This window comes from Falco punctatus (assembly GCF_963210335.1).
Source record: "Falco punctatus genome assembly, chromosome: 9".
Taxonomy (NCBI): Eukaryota; Metazoa; Chordata; class Aves; order Falconiformes; family Falconidae; genus Falco; species Falco punctatus.
Window position 1 is genome coordinate 16,124,066 of NC_137589.1, and position 22,047 is coordinate 16,146,112.

Sequence of the window (22,047 nt, forward strand, 5' to 3'; positions counted from 1 at the left end):
TTAAATATCTTATTGTTGAGCTGGGGCAAGTGTGCATGAAGCTTGAAAGATAGCATCATCTCATCCTGTTGCATCCTACATTTTCTAAGGAAGCGTTCATGGTTCACATCTGTTCTATTTATTGTCTGTTAGATTTACTGCATTCTTATCATATACTAGAAAGGAAACTTATCTTTGGACAAATATGTTGTTTTAAAATGGGTTTATAATTCCAGGGCCTTCAAACGCTTATGTTGCAATGAATAAAAGCAGATTTTCCTGATTAATTTTGCAGGGCAGAAATGGTTGTTACATGGCTCATGCTGTATAAAATGATATAGAGCTGTTCTCTCTCTGACTATTAAATCACATACTTAGTAACAAGTATAGATTGTGAATGTGAAATTCATAACTCTTACAGTACAGTCTAAAGTGTGAGACATATTAAAATTCTTAGCATACCAAAGGGTGTGAACTAGATTTGGAAATCTAATAATGGTTTTTAACACCTCTTTTAAAATGAAGTAGATGCAGAATAATCTGATCAAGATGTATGTCCAAAGTAAGGCATGAAATCTATTTACTGAACCCAATTTTCTGCATTCAGGAACTGCACATTCATGAAGCTCTCAAATAAAGCAATGTACAATGCAGGTTTCTTCCTCTTAATGGGCTGAAAAAATGTGAGATAGTTAAGATTCAGACAGTATGCAAATGCTGTGTTTTCGCAAAATCCTGCTTTAAAAATAAATGGTGAAAGCAATTGCAAGTGCAAAGACAAACGTGCCATCTCATGTGCTGTTAATTCACATGGAGTCAGCTGATTATGAGTAATTATAAACATGCTTTTGATTGTGGTGGAGAGCCAGGCCTCATGAAGACTTTGTGTGGCTTTGTGAGTGCAAAGTGTTTGAAACCACTTTTAGTGACAGTGAGACTGCTGCAGAACACAAACAGAAATCATGTTCTGCCCCTGTGAAAATAAATACATTCCTTGGGTTTAACATAAGTTTATTTTGACCCTAGTTAAAGTAGATTGAAACAAAGCAAACTCTTTCCTTAGCATCCAAGTAGGGAATGCTGGGAAGAAAGGCAGGCTTAAGCATAGAAGTGGTAGGGAGAAAAGGCCTCCTTTTGCCTTAGCAGAAAAAAAGGAGTTACCTTCATTACTTTCTGCCATTTTCTCTGTCTCATCTTTACATTGTTAACCTGATAATCTTTTAATGTTACATAGTTCACCATTTTTCCTGTTGCTGAAATTTTTCTCATTTAATTTTAGTGGCTTCTAGTTAAACATCTATAGCAGGATTCAGATGCCTAAACAAAGACATATAGTGCCATTTCAGATGTCCTACAGTATTATGTGAGATGGCCTGCATTTTTTAAGATACTGACATAGGGCTGGCAGGTATGACACAGGACTTGAGGCTAATCTTTACTCTTCTGGAGCAGCAGTGGTTATGCTAGGGCATCTCACATGGGACTAGACACATTCAGTCTTTAGCCGAAACAAATTCTCATGGCTCTTTGTGCGGTCATAGAGAGGATGGCTCTTTCACAGGATGGTTGTGCCTGCCTGTCTTAGGCATCTAGACAAGTCAGTCATGCCGTCAAGTATTTGTCTCTTCTACCAGGGAGCCCAGGTAACAATGTAAGTTTAGGATTCTGATTTGTGGATGGTAGAAGGTAGTTATGGTAAATCTTGTCCTCTGTTAACAAAAAAATATGAAAATTATGGGCTTTTAATATACAGAGTTTGATTTAACAGTGTTGCTGAGATTTGTCACTTCTAGGTGAACTTTGGGAAGTCCTGAGGATGAAGCTAGCTAAAACTCATGTGACTTAAAGGTACAACTGAAAATCTGAATTATAATTTTTTTTCATAGAAATAATTGGTATTTAAAGAAATACAGAAAAAACTTTTATTTGTTTAATCAACCAGGCAAACTTTACTCCACAGTGTTACTGGAAGATATATATATATGTATCTTTTCATATTAAGCCATTCCTTTCAGTTTTAAACTGCCTTGTTAACTGTCACCTGTCTAAAGTAGAATTGTTGTGTGATGGTTTGTGGATAAAAATGAAGCATGGTCTGTGAGAGCTAACATTCTATTATCTTTTATTAGACCTGCTACTCTAGCAGGAGAAAACAGAAGAGCATTTAGCAGACACCCCAATCCTTCAGGTTCTGCAAGCTTCTCTGTTTTCTTCCATTATTTCAGTGCAGCTATTAAAAGATACTACTCCCCTTACAAGACTAGCCTCATTTATTACTGTCTTAAGGAATGCAAATCTATTAATAGTGGAAATGAGGTAAAGAGGTCAGAATTGTGAACAGAACACAAGAGATAACCTTTAGAGTTGTCCCTGTCTCACTTCAGTTAGACTCAAAACACAGCAGTGCAGTTCAGCGTGATACAGTTTCCAGTCCTGTTTGAATGCCAACAGCACAGTTCTGAAGTTCGGCCAAGTTATTCAGCACAAAGCCCAAGAAAGAGAAGAGAACTATTTATGTCACTGTCATATATCCGGACAGATTTACACAGGATACAGGGTGAACACACACATCCCATACCAGAGAACAGTCCCTGCACTATCTTATGGTGCAAGTGGAGACCTGTGGAGTGCAAGCATAATAAAGTTCAAAACTGGAACTTTCCCAATTATACAAATATAACTCCTTTCTTAATTTTATAGCACCTTTGTTTCCCCTTGTAAATATTCAGGCGTTATTACTAATACAGAACCCCTCATAGTAGTTTTAGGAGATTCTGGCAGTTTGAAACAAATAAGAGTGGAAGAAAATATATTTCTTGGCTTTGAATTTAAAAACATGATAGGGATCCCTTTTAAAATAAATTTTATAGGAGATAAGTGACCAGATTTTGGGTTACACCTGCCCCTAAATAATTTGCCATTGAAGAGACTGAAAGGGTTACCTGGTGTGGCTTACTCTACAACACTGAAAAAAGCCTGTACAAAGCCATCTGTAGGGTATTAGACATTAAAATGAGGTTTAACCAAAGTGTAAGTGGCTTAATAACTGTCTGTTGGGTTTGGGATCTAAAGTAATTTCCTGGCCCTTAGTTGTTCTGACATTGGTATTTTGAATTTTTTATTTTAAATGTATGCAGTGATAATGTTATTCCCTTCATACTGGAAAATCTTGTGTGTAATGGTCACAACCTGCTGAACTCTGAATATTTATTGTTTGTTTCTTCCCTGTATTTCTTTGCTTGCTATGTGTAGGAATATGCATGCATAGTGCCTTTGTTGGATTTCTTTTGTGTTCTTTTCATAGACTACTTTACGATGGGTTATGATCTGCCAGTGACTGCTCGACCACAGGGTGAGGAACATTTTGAACAATGAATACAGTTATCTCTGTGCTGTGGAAAGCTGGAAAACATGATTTGTTTTGTTAAAATGAATTTATGACATTATTTACTGTTGAAAAATCATAGCCAACTAATATTAGAAGTATCAAAGCATGTAAAGTACTTAACGGATGAGAAAGAGTATAGTCTGCTGGAAATGTCTCATCTGAGGACTTCTTTGAGGATTTTAGGCCATATTCCTCTGTTGAGGTACTAATGATGAGGCTAGATAAGAGATCTCCTATTGCACAGACTGTAGGGTCTGTACAAATAGGAATGAAAGACCTGCAGAATCCTCTGGAACTCACTTCAGACCTGGGCCATAGCAACCAGTGTGTAACTTACATCGGTGACTGCAAAGGATCACTGTTTTGATAGGCCATTTGGCATCCCAGGACTCTATGTACTTAAGTGACTATCATAGAGAGAAGATGAAACATCACTCCTTATTTTAAAGGTTCCCCTGCGAATACTGAATTAATTAATTATCGAGGCAACATAATGTTCCTAGCCATACTAAGCAAAGTAACTGTTGATTAATGTTTGTTTCCAATGTTGATCTCAATCTGAAGGACTTCTATTTTGCATGCTCCAACGAGGTATGTTGCTGATAAGGTATGTGATGTCGTCTTGATAAAAACTTTCAATCACTTCCTTAGCTATCAACATTTTCCAAAAGTACAGATGTTTGTTTTGTCAGCTTTGAATACACAGAAATGTTGAGGCAGGTCCTCACAAAGTAATTTTGTACATTAAGTATGAATGGCTTAGTTTCTGTTTCACAATGTGCTAAATTTTTTATTATGATCACAAAATTAGAACAATCTGATACTGCATGTGCTGAGATTTATGACATTCCACATTCCTTGAAAAGTAAGTTTGCAAAAAGTAACGGATAATAAATTATTTGATGTAACTTCTTCTGCAAACAAATAGAGAAGTTTAGAAGTTGAAATTTATTTTATTCGGAGCTCTCAGATACCCAACTTTTATTATTAAGTTCAGTAAATAAAATTGTTAGCCTGATTCAGCTAGTCCTTTAAAGTAAGGTTTATGTTTTAGAAAATTGTAACCTCACAAAGTAGATATGGATTATTTGAGGACTGTTATGTCCTGAGATTCAGTAGAACATGTTCTCACACTTGAGAAATCTTGGATTAGAACATGACCAAATGTTTTATGGTCTCATTCTCCATCTTCATATCCTAGTTCTTTCAGTTTATTAGCATTTGAAGAATTCTTTCTGTCAATTCCTACCTTCAAATGCTGCAGCTGAAAGACTTTTTCACACATATGCAAACTTGTGCCTGATAGATTGATTTGGCTAAGGCTGAGATGCCAATTAATGTCTGTATGTATTAAAAGGTTAATTGCTTAGGTAATAGATCAGTTATAAAATTGGTTCAGTTCTGTGAAATGGAGAAATTCAGATTCCTTTGAAAATTATTAAAAGCTATAATAATTTCAGTTTTAAATAATAAATGGAAGGTATGAGTATGCCTTATGCACTGTGTCTTGAGGGTAGTAGAAATATGCAATTGAGATGACAACATATGGCATGTTAAAGAAAACACTACTTCCCTAAAATGTCTTAAAATAAAGCATTGTTTATTATGTTTTATCTGGCTATTTACATGGCTATTTATATTTATTTATATTGCTGTTTCCATAGAATAGAGCTTGTCTCCATATCTCCAGTACAACCCTTAGAGAATAATCCCCACTGTGGAAAAAAAATGAGAAAAGCGATATATCTATAACATATAAACTTTTCAGATGAGATCAGTGCTGTGCGTCTGAAAAATCTTACAAATTCATTAAAACCAGTAATGTACAAAAATCTTCTAGGTGCAGGAATTGAATAATTATTTTTAACCTTGAATAAATATTTTAAATTATGTAAATTTTCTGCTCTTATTATTATTTCCTTGCTTCCTCAAGCCAGGGTATCTTATCTCATTGATTTTTCAAAAATGTTGCCTTTCTGGTTAAGTCTCTCCTTGAGCATGTAGCTGTGGTGCTTCAGGATGGCAGGAAAAACTATATCAGGGCATGAGAATTTATATACAGCCACTCTAAAAGGCTGTTTCAGAAAAATCTCTCTGTAGAATACATGGGCAGCAAGTACAGTGCAGACTTGCTGTGACAGGAAGAGGTCAAACCACTGAGTAGTGACTGTGATCATACAGTTTATCTTATAAAAGTCAGTAAGTACGGATCCAAGGGTAGTATGACTATTTGCATTATATGGCAGTATACAGATATATTTATATAGCATAATCCTGCAAAATCTGCTACTTGTATATGAATGTGTTAAACTAGCAATTCAAGCAAGTTAAAACCAACTGCAATAACAGATTTTCATTGCATATAAATAAACCTTTGTCAGGTTTTTGTTTTTAATGCTTACCCAGTGACCTCAGTCAGATAATACAGTGAAATCTACAGAAATATTGACATGGGTTCTATATTCTTAGGTAATGTTAATTTGCTGTCTTTGGGAGAAGCTAGTGAATTAGACAAATGGCCAAATGATCCTAACACATAATCTGCTCACAGCCCCTGAAGAGCTGTATGAGCACTTGATCTAATGTACTTTCCTTCTAATCCATGGTCCTGTTTACAGAGGGTAAAGTTGAGCAGAAAGTTTGAATTTCTGCAGAATCAGGCCTTTATCATGCAACTAATATGTTTTTAATTTAAATATATATATACATTCATATACACACACACACGCACATAAGTTACTTCACATTTTAGAATGCTTGAAATGTGTGATAACTGATACAAATATAGTGGCTACTATTTACATTTTAAATATCAGTTGGTACAAATAAGTTCTTTATCTCTTATTGCAATTTCTTGGTAACAAATGTATCAATTAAAACCTAGGAGTCTTCAATGAGGTTCTACTCCTGGAATATGAGAACAAATGTATTTCTTTGATCTGCTGACAGAAGATAACTCAACAATGACACTGAAGTTATTGTTATCCACCATCTTCATCCAAGGCTGATGAGGAAAGATCAATGACTTGGTGAGCTGGAAATAAAGTTTAAAAATGAAAGTGATCCAATTATAGTAAAATACTAAGTAAAGTGATGGATTCTTTACCTCTTGGTATACTTAATCAATTCTGAATGCCTTCTGGAAAATATTTGAACAAACATCATTGTTGTCAGCAATATAGAAGTAAGATAGGAAACTGTATGATGTTTATTTCAGAGACTGTATTAAATGATCTTTGACTCCTGCAGTCATGAACATTACATATATCAGGCCAAAGAATAAGTTAAAATTAATCTGGCTATCTTTATCCATATCGCTACATGTAAAATGCTTGTGACTTAGTGATTCAAGGGCATAAAATTATAAAAGCACCAAAAGCCTTCAAAACCCCACCCTCTCTTCAGTGAAGAGTTCTGTGGCAGACTTGGTTGCCTACCAGTGACATTGTCACAATGCAGCAAGGGTAGACTGGAGAAATGGGACTGGGCACAGTATGTCAGTTCATGTACACTGCACAGAAATGTGCATCTGGGCTCACCTCCAGGGTAGAATAGGACACAGCATGCCTTGGAGCTCACTGAAATAACATGGGTGGGAGAAGATCTTAAGCTTAGGGATGGGTATGAGTTGGAACTCATGCCAAATACAGTGTAGATCTGCCTTGTGCACTTGAAGATTCTGTAGGTTCCAGAGAACCTGGAATGGTGAACCATCAGTGATAAAATCTTACAGTTTAGTGCAGGGATCCTCAAACTTTTTAACCAGGGGGCCGGCACGCGGATGCAGTGGCAGGCAGCCATCTGCGGCTGCTTGGTTCCCCCCCCAACCCCCTGCGGGGGGTTCTGTAAATACCGGGGGCCGGATTGAGGACCCTGGGGGGCTGTATCCAGCCCGCGGGCTGTAGTTTGAGGACCCCTGGTTTAGGACTTACAAATCACTGTCAGGCCTTATATTTTCAAAGTAGCTATTTGTGTTTATGGTATGTTTGTCTTAAAGCATTACATATCTGACTCTTCATAGTCCGATGGGCACCAGTCCCATGTCAGGTTCATGGAAGCTTGCTGCTTCTAGTTTCCTTCACAGACTAATGAGAGATGGGTTTGTTAGTGACATTGATAACTCATAAGGTCCATCTCCATGCTTGAAAATGGCATCAGCTGTAGCAATGACAGCCTTAAGAACCATGGCTGGAGAATTACTGGCTGGAAATAGGATGAAAAAGTTGTAAAACATTCAACTGTCCTTTTTGCCTTACAAAAGGTATTGAAATCCGCATTCAGACAATTCTGCATGGCTTAGAATTGGGGCAGCTGCCTATTCAGCAGCAAATTTGATCACAGCTCTGGGTTTGTTTACTCAGTTGCTCCTGGAAATCCATCAGCATCTGTGAAAATGCACAGTAGTACAACAGCAGATAATATCACAGTACGGGGCACCTTGTTCTTATTCACAACTGAATGTTCCCACGTATCATCATGAAAAACTCATGGGCAGAACAGGAATAGCAGGAGTCAGAATTTACCATAGCATAAAACCATGGTCTTGTGGTCACAACTAATAAACAACCTGTATCAGAGCATGTGAGTCACATCCTCTTCATTTAGCTCGGCAAGTGGTTGTTTGCATCATAGCAGCTACCATACAGCCAGCACAAAATAAAGGAACGTACAAATTGGTCATCTTAACTGCCACCAGAATAATGGATTGTTTTTTTGATGTGCTGCAGGTCTTAGCAGAACTGCGTTCAAGTGAATAGTAACAAGATTGTGACATGGAAGGCAAGATTGGATGTAATTATTTAAAATTTAGGAAATATGAAAGGTAACACCAAAGCTGTTCATTTTCTACAAACAGCAAACTGTCTCAGTCTGCCTTCATCAAAAATTTCATATGCTTAATGCCAACTGCTAGGCTACTGGGCTGGTTCTAGCAAAAGATGTGTCTTATGTGTATGATTTGTGCACATCCAGAATTTTCTCCAGAAAAGACATTTTTCATGGTGTCTTGGATGGTTTAGTGGCTCTTGGCCTTCATGGCATTGCCAATGAGATAAACACTGTTCAGGCAGACTCTAGATAGCTCCTTGTATCCCATTTTTGGCTTTTGTTTCTTAAATTTTTATGTATTCTCTATTTTTCTTGCCACTGGCTGGGGAAGTTCAACTCTTCCAGTGACAGCTATGTCAGCTGGACGTTGTTGTCTGCAGCTGCCCGAGATACTTGCATAGTGGGGATGGGAACTCATTTTGGAAGTCTCCTCAGTACTTTACAGGGAAATTCCTCTAACAGGAAAATCAGATACTTTTCCCAACTTTATGCTCTCCAGCAGAGAGTCCTTGAAGAGGGAGTGAAAGTCTGCAAGGCTGAACCAGTTCTTTATTTGCTTTCATTTTCTACACGAGTGTAGATTTTTTCAGAACAGCCTAAGACCAGCCACGTAATAGTCAATGGTGCAGGTTCTTAGGACATCCTCTGAATTATTCCTTGTCCTATAAACAGTAACTAGTGTCCTTCCACAGCACTGTGCTTTTGACCAAAGAAATAGTGTGCTAGTATAGAAACAGTTCCAGGAGCTTACTAGAAGTGGCAAATTTTTGATGGCTTTAGTAGTATGTTCATGAGTTACATATCTACAGTTGCTTTATTCAGTGGCTTTACTTGGCTGCAGCTTGCAGAATTGAAGATTGTTGAATAGTATGCCAAGTATGTTTGAATAAATTACTTCCTCTAAGGCAGCCATCTCTGTATTTATATGCAAGAATTGAACAAAATTTTTCAGATTACCTCAATAAGAAAAAATGCTGTTTCGCTGTTTATTCTGCAATTGTGAGTTGCTGAAGATTTTATTTGCAAGTTAGTGTATAACTCTTCCCTTTAGGAAATTTTCCCCCTCTTTTTTCTGTTACATAGCTGAGAACCATGGAAACAAATGAAGAATACATTTTGTATCCATTCACTGCTACTCAGATACTCATTTTTGTAACATGCCACATTAATTCTTAAGAGCTGGGATTCATTGCACTAGTAAAAGTTGTTATAAATGTACTTTACTGGGTATTTATTATCTCTTTTATGGATTTCATATACAGAGCAGAGATGCATATGCAGCATGCCTGTGTATAAATTATGACTAAAGTAGAAATGCCCTGATATTTGTTCAGATACTTGGAAATCCAAGGAAAACCATGTATTCCTAACAATATTAATAGAATCATGAATCATAGAATGGTTTGTGTTGGAAGGGACCTGAAAGATCATCTAGCTTCAAGCCCCCTGTCATGGGCAGGGACACCTGCCACTAGAGCAGGTTGCTCAAAGCCCCATCCAGCCTGGCCTTGAACACTGCCAGGGCTGGGGCATCCACAGCTTCTCTGTGGGCATCCTGTTCCAGTGTCTCACCACCCTCACGGTAAATAATTTCTTCCTAATATCTAATCTTGCTTTATCTATTTCTGTTCCTTACAGCAGACTGTTTTATTGTTGGTGTTCCACATGTGTAACTGTATGTTGATTAGGGAGCTATTGAAGGAATCAACTAAATATGGATCAAACAGTCCTATTTAACTGCTAAATAGAAAATAAATGTAGCTTAGTGTGGTGGGTTGACCCTGGCTGAATGCCAGGTGCCCACCAGAGCCACCCTATCACTCCCCTTCTCAGCTTGGCAGAGGAGAGATAACGTAATTAAAGACTTATGGGTTAAGATGAAGACAGGGACATCACTCACCAATTACATCATGGGCAAACAGACTCAGCTTGGGGAAATTAGTTTAATTTATTATCAATCAAATCAGAGTAGGGTAATGAGAAATAAAACCTACTTCTTAAAACACCATCTCCTTACCCCTCCCTTCTTCCTGGGCTCAACTTTACTCTCAAATTCTCTACCTCCTCCTGCCCAGTGGCATAGGGCAATGGGGGTTGCGGTCAGTTCATCACATGTTGTCTCTGTTGCTCTTTCCTCTTCAGGGGGAGGCCTCCCTCACACTCTTCTCCTGCTTCTGTGTTGGGTCCCTCCCACAAGAGACAGTTCTCCATGAATTTCACCAACATAAGTCCTTCCCGTGGTCTGCAGTTCTTCACAAACTGCTGCAGCATGGCTCCCTCCCTTGGGGTACAGCCCCTTAAGCACATACTGTTCCACTGTGGGTACCCCCCAGGGTCACAAGCCCTGCCAGGATACCTGCACCAGCCTGGGCTCCTCTCTCCATGGGGCCACAGGTCCTACCAGCAGCCTGCTCCAGCATAGGCTTCCTACAGGTCACAGCCTCCTTTGGGCATCCGCCTGCTCTGGCATGGGGTCCTCTATGGACTGTAGGTGAAGATCTGCTCCACCATTAACCTCCATGGGCTGTAGGTAGAGATCTGTTAGCCTCTATGGGCTTTAGGGGGACAGCCTGCCTCACCACAGGCTGTAGGGGAATCTCTGCTCTGGCACCTGGAGCACCTCCTATCTCACCAACCTGGGGGGCTGCAGAGTTGTCACTCCTCTCTCTCTCTGCAATTGCACAGGGTTTTTTTTTCCCCTCCTTTCTTAAAGACATTATCTCAGGTATGTTACCACTGTTGCTAATTAGCTCAGCCTCACCCAGCAGTGGGTCTGTCTTGGAGCCAGCTGGCATTGGCTCCATTGGATGTAGGAAAAGGTTCTAGCAGCTTGTCACAGAAGCCACACCTGTAAGCCCTCCCCCCCGCCCCCCCCCCCCCCCCCCCCCCCCCCCCCCCCGGCTCCAAAACTTCACCATGCAAACCCAATACACCCAGTTAGGCAGTATTTTGGTAGAAGACAATATTAGTGTTGACCTCTGGTCTTTATTTAGTCTTGTTTTACCAAGACACTACACATCAGAGAGGTTCTTTCATGTGCCATCTGTTTCCTTGCAACTGGGAATGGTAGAATAATTTTCTGAAGAATTGCTGACAAGATGTGGCAAGGGAACTGTAATCCATAAGGACGAGATTTCTCATTAAAGTCCCTCAGCTCATCTGTGATACAGCAAGCTCTTGATTTACTCTGGTCACCTCTGGAGCAGGGAGGACAGTGACTGGTAAGATACATTTTTTATTGCACAGTCTAATGGTGAGGTTCTTGACAGTAACAGGGATTGCTGTCAGATCAGTTTTCATGGCACAGACACTTATCTAAGTGAGATGATTCTGGTTAGACAGCTTATCGTGACAACAGATGTGACCGTAGATGCCTCTTGACCTTAGTTACCCCATGATGTCTTAATGGCTGGCTGTTGTCATATTGTGCCTTAGGCATTTGCTAGGAAGGGCAGGTGGACTGCACAAGGCCCCTCACGAATTAGAGTAGATCCCTCTTTTTGGCTTTGTCATAGAGATCTTAATTTTTTTCTGTGTGTGGTTTTCTGGTTTTCTCTTGTGAACAGAACCTTAGTGTAGATAGCTGCTTCTGCTCTTGCTGAGCAACCGGTTTATGGCATATCGGCACAGCTGGACATGTCAGCCAGCTGACAAGTGTTGCAAGTAGACAAAAAAAAATTACTCTAGGACAATTTATAAATTAAATATATGCCATAGAAGCTTGGGTGACATGGAGAGGGCAAGGATTAATATGATAGAAATAAGAGACAGAATCACAGACACGTTGAGTGGAAGGGATTCTGCAGGTCATCTAGTCCAGCCTCCTACTTAAAGCGGCACTATATACCTTGGAGAGCTGAGAGAACAGGGAAGCATACGTAGGTAGGAAGTATATCTGGACTAAAACAGGAAGAGGAGATGTTCTCTTCTTGTTGAGGAATCATGTCTTTCCACAGTGAAATGATACCTACTTTTAGATTATGATCAGCTCCTCCCCACCCCTCCATTTCTATACATCAGTATTTCACAATAAATACAAGCTGTCTTTTCAAGAGAGTCCTCAAAGTACTGAAGTACAGAGTAAGTTAAGCTTCTATATAATGGAAAAAAGAAGAATCCCATATAATATGAAAAAATGAAGAATCCATGATGTGTAAATCTTTGGCTGGAATAAAGGAGCTATTTCTCCTTCTTTGATAAAGGGCAGCTGCTTTACTAATTTTTTCAGTGTATAAGGAGCCTTGGGAGAGAGATCTTTTCCTACCTTATACAAATCTGAGTAAAGAAGTATAAAAGCTAGTCAGCTTTCAGGCAGAAGCATGTTTAGTCTTGAGCTGCCAGCATTGCCAGGTGAATTTCAGATCTGTAAGGCTGTGTTCCTTCTAGCTTATCCACTGTTAACAGGAGACAAATGAAAAATCTAAGGCTTGAATTTCAGCCTATTCCCTGAACAGACTAAAAGATATGCTTAGTTTCATGTAGAAAGGTAGTCAAGTAAGCTCAGGACATGATTCCAGCCCAATTTATGTGGTTGGAGGAGCACTTCCTGAATTGTCCATGCTGATGGTTGGTGATGGGATACTATATGGTTTTAACAGGAGTGACAGTCTGCTGTCTTACCTGGCAGATCTGAAAAATAAATATTTTTTCATAATGTTTCACTCCAAACTTTGCTTTTAACGGTTGTTATTCTGCCCTTTCCTTCTCCCATATGCTCCAAGGAAAATGTGAAAATGCAGCTGGAGACTATAAGAAAATCAGGATAACAGTACAAGGCAGAATATCTAATTGAAGTAGCTGTTTGGTAGACAAAAGGGTATGTGCCTTCAAGCAGTGAGACCCTCAGCTCTGTCGTGAGGTAGTAGATGTACTGACCCACACTGAGGTGTTCTGCTTTGCTTCCTGGCAATGCACATTTGCTTTAGTTTTGTTGCAAACCCTCTAGTTGGGATCCTCTGGAAACAGAAGCCTAAAGGAGCAGTGTGATTGGCTTGAAAGATTATTTTGTTGTGATTGCTAAACCAGCTACGCTCTTCCACCAGCTCACCATGTCAGATTCACATAAGCATGGTCCAGTGCATCAGCACACTTGTAACATGCTAAATTCAGTCAACTGTCTCTTCACTCCTCAAGGGCTGAGATAAAGAGGAGTGTGAGTGGCAGATACTGGACAAAGAGACTAGGAGATCACAGAAAGCCAGACTGACTGCTGAGCTCCAAGTCACTTAGTCAGAAGCCCTTAGTACTGCCTTAATAATTCAGTCAGTGCAAGGATATTTTGAGCTAGATTAATAGAAATCGAAGATTCTAGAGTAGTCACCCCAATATCTCTCTCTCCCAAATATGAAACATTAGAGCAAAATTTGGTTGTATCACTCCAAATAACTCCTAATGAAGCAACTTAAGACGAGGTTCGCAGAGAAAATTCTATGGTCCGTCTGTCTCTGGCATGGTCTTTCTAAGATGGTCACTGGTGCCTGACTGTTTCTTGTTGGCTCTTTCTCCAAGCAGGGAATCTACACATATGTGTGAATTTACCCTGGAATCTATGCTAGCAGTTTTCTAGAATACAAGCTCCTTGAATTGAGATCCATAACTCTCCTACAAGATAATAATACAAAACATCTGAGTCAGCCCAACAACTTAACTTGGCTAACGCCATGTAAACAGAAAAATCCATTTCTGTTGGCTGTGATATTGCCAAGGTTCATTAGAGCCAGTGCACAGACACTTGAACATACTGGTAACATGCAGCTTTGAAAGACCGGTAATTTTTTGAACAAAAGAAATGCAAAACATTCAAGATACTGTATACAAAGATGAGAGATGCTGTTTGACTTTTTTTCAGTAGTGAAAGGCATAAGTATCTATTTGCAAATACATAATTCTAACTTGTCCATAAATGCAAAAATTGTCTACATAAATTACATATGGATTGTTCAAAACCAAATTCTCTGTGTTTTGGTTCACTTGCATTTGCAGTCCTCAGTATTTCCAGGGAGTCTGCTAAGGAAACCTCTGTCCTGAAAGTATATACCTCCCATGTTTAAGCTCATAATTGCTAAGTAAAAATAAATAAAAAATGGCCATACTTCTGAAATTTAACCATCTTCAGATTTTTTTTCATCATGGACACAATCTGAAAATTTACTAGTGCTTATGTGATCACAGCTATGTGTATATTTGCCTGTTATATGAGGCTTCAGCATCCTTGAAATCATCATACAGGTGAAAGCTGAAGAATAAAACAGTGGTCACTGACAGTGTATTTATCACCATGGACCCTTTTGCTATTTCCTACTTGACCTGCACAGGCAAAGAAAAGGCTGAGAAGAGCAGCTGGTGATTTCTCTTTATCTCTGTACCTGGGCCCCTCCTCATGACAGGATCCTTATCTACACAGAGAGAGGGGAAGCTACTGCTGTTATAAATGTGCTTATTAAATCAGGCTGATGGTTTCATTCAAGAAAGATCTGCATGGGTTTCAATGTTTTTCTTGATGTAATTTTTCCATCTTTATTGGTGGATGCATGCACACAAATACATGCAAAGCTTAAATGTACTTTGGGAAAGCCCCCAAAATGCAAAGCTTACAGTTTTTGAATCTAGATTGTAGTCTCATATTTAACAGTGAATATTTAGATTTATATCAAAAAGGAACACACACTGCCTTTTGTCTTAATAAACATGGTCTTTTTTATCCTATGTTTTGTGATGACTATTAAATGATAAGGGAATCAAGACAATGTCTGCATTCTGAGAACACGATGAATAACCAATGCAAGAAAAAATGGTTTTGAAAAGAGATTTGGAACTGAAAGGGCAATATGGCAACTCATTTAATGTACCAAGAATAAGATAACTCACCATGCTTCTCAAGGATTCTGAAAAAAGCCCTGAGGTTGCTCTGTGCCTGGTAATGTGCCTTTGTAGTTGGACACCTTTTAGAACACAAAAGACCTAGCATTATTTAAGCAAAACTGTTCCATCCTGATGGTCCCCACTAAGACAACTTCGAGAGTTACATCAGAAATTGACGTTGACTACAACAAGCATTTAATATTTATGTATAAGGCTCTACCTTATACTAAATGTGTACATTGGGAAATATATTACAGTATTAGCATATTAGCACACATCGGCAGATATTGGAGTTTGGGCTTTGATAGCTGTTGGAGAGAGGGATTCTAGCTATTTATCATCTCCACAGCAGAAGGGTTCTGAATGTTAAATTTGGCAGTTGCTAAGGTATTGACTTGCTCCCAATTTGACACCACATGCAAGACAGAAGGCATTTTTCCCATGCTGCAGCTTTGCTTAGATTCTCCCAGTTCTTCAGTTTACAGTAAGGAGGCTTATCGAGAGTCACAGTTTGCTTTTACCTGAAAATGACTGTAAGAGATTTATAATGCCTTTCTCAAGCTTTTTGTTGGTTTGGGTTTTTTTTCACCATTTTCTCAAATGAGCGGGGCAGAGGATGTCATGCTAAATAGCAGGATAGGAAAAGGCTTTACCACAAACACAGATTAAGTACATCTTGTTCACTTAAGTTCTTTTCCCAAGGTTACAAACTTTTGTTTGAAATGCACTTCCCCAGGCTGATCTTGCTAGACATTGTTAATGAGTGTTTCCTGGTCAGACAGTTCTGTGCTAGTTTGATGGCTAGTGTGGGGACTGAGACTGCTTGTACTTTGCATAATAAAATTACAGTTATTTGCTGAGACCAGAGCTATAGTCTTTACTCACTGGCTTGTCAGTGGCAGCCCCAATTAAACTCTTGTAAAAATACTCTGTAGAAATGAATATACTGCCAAATAGCAAGAGAGAAGTTACATGGCTGAGGCAGAATATTTTAATTTATTACAAGGGAATCTTTCAGAAATCAAATCTATATACACCCATGAAAGATACAGAATAAGGTAAAGCAGCACAGGTCCCATCAACTAGCCTTCTGTATACTGCTTAAAATCTTATTTACTCTACTTTGGAAAAGAAGTATTGGCAGCTCCCACTGAGTTTACAGAAGAACAATAAATAACAGTGTTGAATTAACAATCATGATCTGAATGATACCATGGGAAGTACTCTGAGCTTGAGCACTGTAGAACATTCTGTATACAGAATTTTCTTCTTAGTTGTTCCACTGGGTGGCACAACTCCTACATTGCCGTTTTCAAAGATATCACTCAATATCTGAATATGTTAAATTATTTTGCCGTATTATTTTGTGCTGGCAGCTGCAGCCTTGAGTTCTGATCACATTACCTAGCCAGACGAAATAGGGACTTAAGCTAATTGGAAGAAAAGTGCCACTGTACGGTCTTTAATCCAAGACAAAAACTAATCCACCCCCTCCCTTCTTCCAAACTGTGGTTATCTGACTTTGAAAAAATCTAATGTGTTAGGAAAACATGTAGCTCAGGACTTAGGAGCAATTACAGCTTTCCACAAACAAAGCACTTTGGTTTCAGGAAAGAAAACAAAAAGTGTCTACTGCCTTCGTGGGAACTACTTGATGACCTGTATTTTAAACAATTATTCTGAGACTCTCATGTTTCCCAGGGTGGAAGCAGTAAGGAAACTGTCTTGCACTTCAGGTGGATTCACCCACAGTCTTTTATTAAATCCTTGCCAGTGGCAAGGAAGAAATCTAGACTTCCAAATCCTGTCTGCTCAGAGAAATGTCAGTTAGACCTCATACATTTCCCTCCATGTGGATGCCTTGCTGATGAAGAAATCTGGTTTTGGCCTTCACTGTTATAACATGCTCTGACAAACTAACAAGACCTAGCTGCTTCACAGCTCCTTCAATTGTTATTTGGTCTCCAATCCTTCATCTCTTCAAGGCTTTTCCTTTTTTTAAAAAAAATATTCCATATGCCCTACCACCTCTGCTCTGAAAGGTAGTTGAGCCCACTGCAGTCCTCATTTCTAAACCTAGGAAGATCTTCAAACCTTGGAACTGGCTGAGTCCTGAGGTGACAAGGCTAGCCTGTTACATAGTGGCAATGATAGCATAAGCATCTTATTTTAAGTTACATGTTTGCTGTCTCTCATTGTGTAGAAGTATGGTTAAGGAAAGGAATTTTGTGCTGTTTAAATTAAGTGTTTTGTTATAGTGACAGGGATTCTGAGGTATTTCTAAATAGTTTTTTTATTTATTTTATCTGTAAGTCTGGTGCCCAGGGAAAAAACTTCTGTAGTTCTCTTTGTATCAGTTCTGCCCCACATCCATTTAATTTTGAGCCCAGGGGTTAATTTCAGTGAACTCTGAAAGGGGAGTAGGTAGGACTCACAGAGGTGCCAAAATGGATACAAAATTTGGGAGAACTGGCCAGTGACTAGAACAGAACTATACAAATGAAGATGCCCCTGAGAGAACTCACATTACATGTAACATTTGGTTGTAGCTAATCAGTCAAAATGTACCTGATCATCCAATTAGCATTTGTGTGCTGTCAGATTAGTTATAACTCTGCTTTCTAGCTGTCTCTTGCAAGATACAGCTGGAAATATTGCTGCAGGAACTGGGTCATGACAGTAGGGGACAAATCTGCAAGAAAACCATTTCATTAGTTATGCTACTCATGCAACAGCTAATTTTAAATGAAGGAAATGTCTCAGTAGTCAGGTTCATGTAAATCTTTTGTGCAGGAGGCTTATGCTTTTATCTTTCATTACACTGTGTTTTTATTTTTTCAAATAAATATATTTGGTTTTTTGTAAAATCAATTATCTTTTGCTAAAATCCTACTATAGTAGGGTTAGCTCCTTAGTAACTATAAATGGAGCAAGGCTGCAAGGGTATTCTGTATGGCAGGTGACAGCTCCTGAAGAGTAAATCAGGATTACTTACAGAAGCTCATTAATTTACCCATATAAGCAAACTTCTACACCTGGTTTTTGTGTCTAGAGTGCTTCAAATTTTCTGCTTTCTTTTTAAGCTACTGCTGCTATGCCCCCAGATCTCTATACACATGGGATAAATTCCCCTTGAATTCAGTGGAGTTCTAGCAACCAGAAATTTTGCTTCTGGCCTTCTTTAGGACTTAAATTATGTGTGTTGGAAGAAAATGTCAGGTTAGGCTCAGGAGAAAAAGAAATACATGAAATACCCACATGTCTAAACTATGGGCAGAAGAGGGAAAGTGGGAACTGGTGCTGGATTATTTTAATTTAAATTACATTTAATGTTTGCTTGGAAATCCAAATGTGGCTTTAGCTTTCCCAGGTTAAATAATGCATCTGAAGTACTGCTTGGGACAGCAGATGCTTAAGGGAAAGCTGGTAAGAATGGAAATTTTGAACATCTTTTATTGCTAAGTGTTGTTGTGCCCTAAAATAAAAGATTGCATTTTTTAGGAGAAATAAGGAAAGCATTTTAAAAAAAATGAGGGTTTCCATTCTTAATTTTTTCCCACATTAAGGAAATTTCAAAGGACAACTTGAACTTCCTTTTACAGAAAAAATGTGCATTATCTTGACAAAGAAGTTTGGTTTCTTAATTGTATTTAATATTTGTGTTGCTTCTGCAGTTCCAATTCTACTGCTGTATCCTGATGACATGTATGTAAATCAACGTCCTTGCTAGCACTTACATTATTAGTTCCCCGGTTCTTTTGCTACAGTGCTGTGGCTCTGCTGAGGGCTTGCCCTTGGTTAGCCTGCCTAGCAGAATTGACGTTCTGTAAGGGGTCTAAATGAGAAGGGGTGAAATGGCAGAAATGAAGGTTTTAGGACATATGTGTCAGTGCAGTGGTGGATGATTAAAGGGTGAGTATGGGGTAGAGTGGATAACACCCTAACTCATAATGCGTGGCTTCCAAGCAGTTACAAGAAGAATATTTCACCTGTGGGCACTAGGAGACTGTAGGTACTCTGCACAACTTTGTTCTTCATTTGAACGCAAGACCTGTAACTAACTATGTGAGCAACAGGGATGTTTGTGTGAAAGGGAGAGATTCAAAGTGAAGCTCTGTATGAATGAGAACCTACACATAAGGTTAGAGTGCTCTTGCTGGGTGAATAGTGAAAAAACAGGAGATAAAGTTGCTTGTCATAAGTTTTCTCTATTTTTTTTCACTCTTACTCTTTTCTGAGAAGAAACAGAGATTCTTATTCCCTTAATGGCCTTTATTTTTCAAATTGCATTTTTCCTGCTGGCAAATACCAGCTCTGAACATGATTGTACCAGTAGAAATGTCCTTTAAATGATACAGTTTTTCACTGTTTAGGGAACAGATGGGAAGTATGCTGACCAAAACACTCTTTCCAGGGGAAGGTGTGTCTCTACTAATTTACGTTCCGAGTGCTTCCACCTTCAGCTTAGTTTCTTAGTTTAAAACATTTGATGGTTTGGAAAGGAGGGCCAAGCTTTTGGCTAGTGCATACAGTAATCCCAATCTTGGCACTTTACTCCTACACTTAAGAAAATGAAACTTTTTGTATTATTTACTATACAGGACATTTTCTATATGAACTATTATCTAAAGATAGCCCATATCTTATCCAACAGAACAATGAATGCTCATAAACCAAAGTGAGAGTTCATGATTATTTGTGGCTTCTCATTAGGGTGTGAATCTAATCCTTTAAACCCTAAATTATTGTGGGTTTTTTTTTCCCAAGCTGTTTCTGCAGCCCTGATACTAGCCTGCCTGGCTAGATGCATAATTAGTTTCAACATCAGAAGGACTTCAAATAGGACAGTGCTGTGAACAGGGTGGTCTAGTTCCTTTTAAGTGCTTGCCTACTGCAAAATTGTTAGTCATAGAAAGCGTGGGTTTTTTCCTTCACATTTTAACTTTACACCCTTGCTTGCACAGTTAGCTTATTTATTAGTATTAAAAACGAAAAGCAGTAGATGATTTAAAATGTTTTTTAAGAAGAGAATTACAATGCTTCAAACCTTGTGTTAGAATAGTTATCAGAGTGCTTTTGGTAGCTACTTCCAGGTAAGCAATTCAACAGGTGAATTTGTATTGGTTACAGATGATGAAGAAAGTAACAGAAATTTCATACAATTAAGAATAACTGATTTTAGAGAACTTTCTGCTCTGAAGTGAAGCATTAACTTATCTCACTAGTCATCTCCTGAACTGTTCCAGTGTCACCTGTAAGGAAGGAGGAGGGCTTGGGGCCCAGGAATGTCTGTTATGAAAAGTGACTGTTCAGAGTACATCTGTAGGGTATGACGGATTTGCTGTTAATGTGTAGAAATTTCTGTTATTGGGTCACTAATACTGTTGCTCATTGGACCATCTAGCTCAAAGCTAGTGCAGATAACTTTATCTGCATTGTGTCTTTGATGGGAGGCATTTCCAAGCAGAAATTGTATTTCTCTGCCGTAATAGACGTAAAGGCACATAAGTGGAACTATAAAAGCAAAGAAGATAGAGAGAAGGGACATGGTGAACCTTGGAATAAATTCAGCCTCTGTTGCAGGCAAATGGTGGCATTTCAATATCTATCTGTTGCATTATCCTGTAGAAAGCTTTTAAGGCCTGCAGCTTAACAAAGTAGATAGTGCAGATTGAAGCAGGACAGTGGCAAAAAGTCCAGCAAATAAACAGAGGTGGCTAATGCTAGCCATAAAGGACAAGGAATATGGAAATTGTAGTGATTCAGGTCGTGTAAGAACTTGCAGACAGAGATACTGGGAGGAACTTCACAAATGTCAAGGGACAGAAAGTACTCACAAGAAAATAAGCTTTGAATGATGGATTTTATGTTAATGACACCAGAAGAGCAGAAACACTTAGTGTTTGCTGTAGAATTGCTTTGGATAGTTTTTTCCCCCATTTTTAATGAAAAAGGTAAATAAAAGTATTAGGCACATTGAGAAATTGGACTGACAGGGCAAGATCTCTGCTCACTACCTGGGGAGGAGTTCCAAAACCAATATTTGAAGGAACAAGAGAGACCTTTGTTGAGGTATATTCTTCAAATGAATGTCCCCCTAAGGTACTCACATTGGCTTGTGAATACTCACAGAGAGCTAAAAAATTCCACACTGCTGAATAACAGAAGGATGACTTAAGGAAAACTACTAAAATGTAGATCAGTCTCCAGATGAACAGGCAGTAAACAAAGTGGGGCAAAACTCAAAACAAGTTTGTGCTGGAGAGAGCTCCTTCAGTCCTGCAGTTAGTCATGTAATTGGTGCTATATGCACATTCAGTGGTTTTCCTATACATATCAGCTTGCAAAATGGGGATGTGAATGATCTAATGCTCATCTTCTGTTTCAGTATGTTCACATCAGTTTAACTACACCATAACTCACAGAAAGGTTTTCTCCAGTGCTGTTCCCCAATGGCATGATGACACATGACTTTAGATGTACCAAGTAATATCTTTTTGTACCGGTATATTAAGTAAACCTGATACTTTATTTGAAGAGGGAAAAGCATGTATGAAAGAACCATGAATTCAAGATGTTAAGGTTAATAGGTCAGAATCTAACCTAAATAAAACTCTCAATGAGAGTTTTGCCTAAGCAAGGACTGTGGGATTTAGCCTTAAGAGAATTAACAAGGTACATCAGGTCTCTTTACTGTTCTGATTGCCAGAAGCCTGTCTGGACTGTGTCCAGAAATACATTCTCAATCACAGCAGATTAAAGCAGCTAATACAGGAAATGATGTGTACTGTTTCACATTGTCTGTTCTGTTTTTATCTAGACAGGTACAGTAATAACCGTACAGAGAAAGTAAGAGAGGAAAAAAGCAAAATTATTTTAATCAGCTGATGTTTTTCTGAAATATTTCTTTTCTGGGAAAGTAATTAATTTCAAGTAATTGTAAGCTGACTTTTAAAAATCCTGTTATAGTTCTTTCTTCACCTTGGGAATCC

General features: G+C 38.7%; 1 protein-coding gene across 1 annotated transcript in view; it reads left to right on the top strand.

The window, feature by feature from the left end:
- The first annotated feature begins 11,088 nt into the window (after positions 1 to 11,088).
- Positions 11,089 to 22,047, top strand: part of CABCOCO1 (ciliary associated calcium binding coiled-coil 1) — a 207,172-nt gene continuing 196,213 nt past the window's right edge. The window contains exon 1 of the mRNA XM_080402738.1: positions 11,089 to 21,994. The gene's annotated coding sequence lies outside the window, so the exon portion shown is untranslated. The remainder of the gene's footprint in view (positions 21,995 to 22,047) is intronic.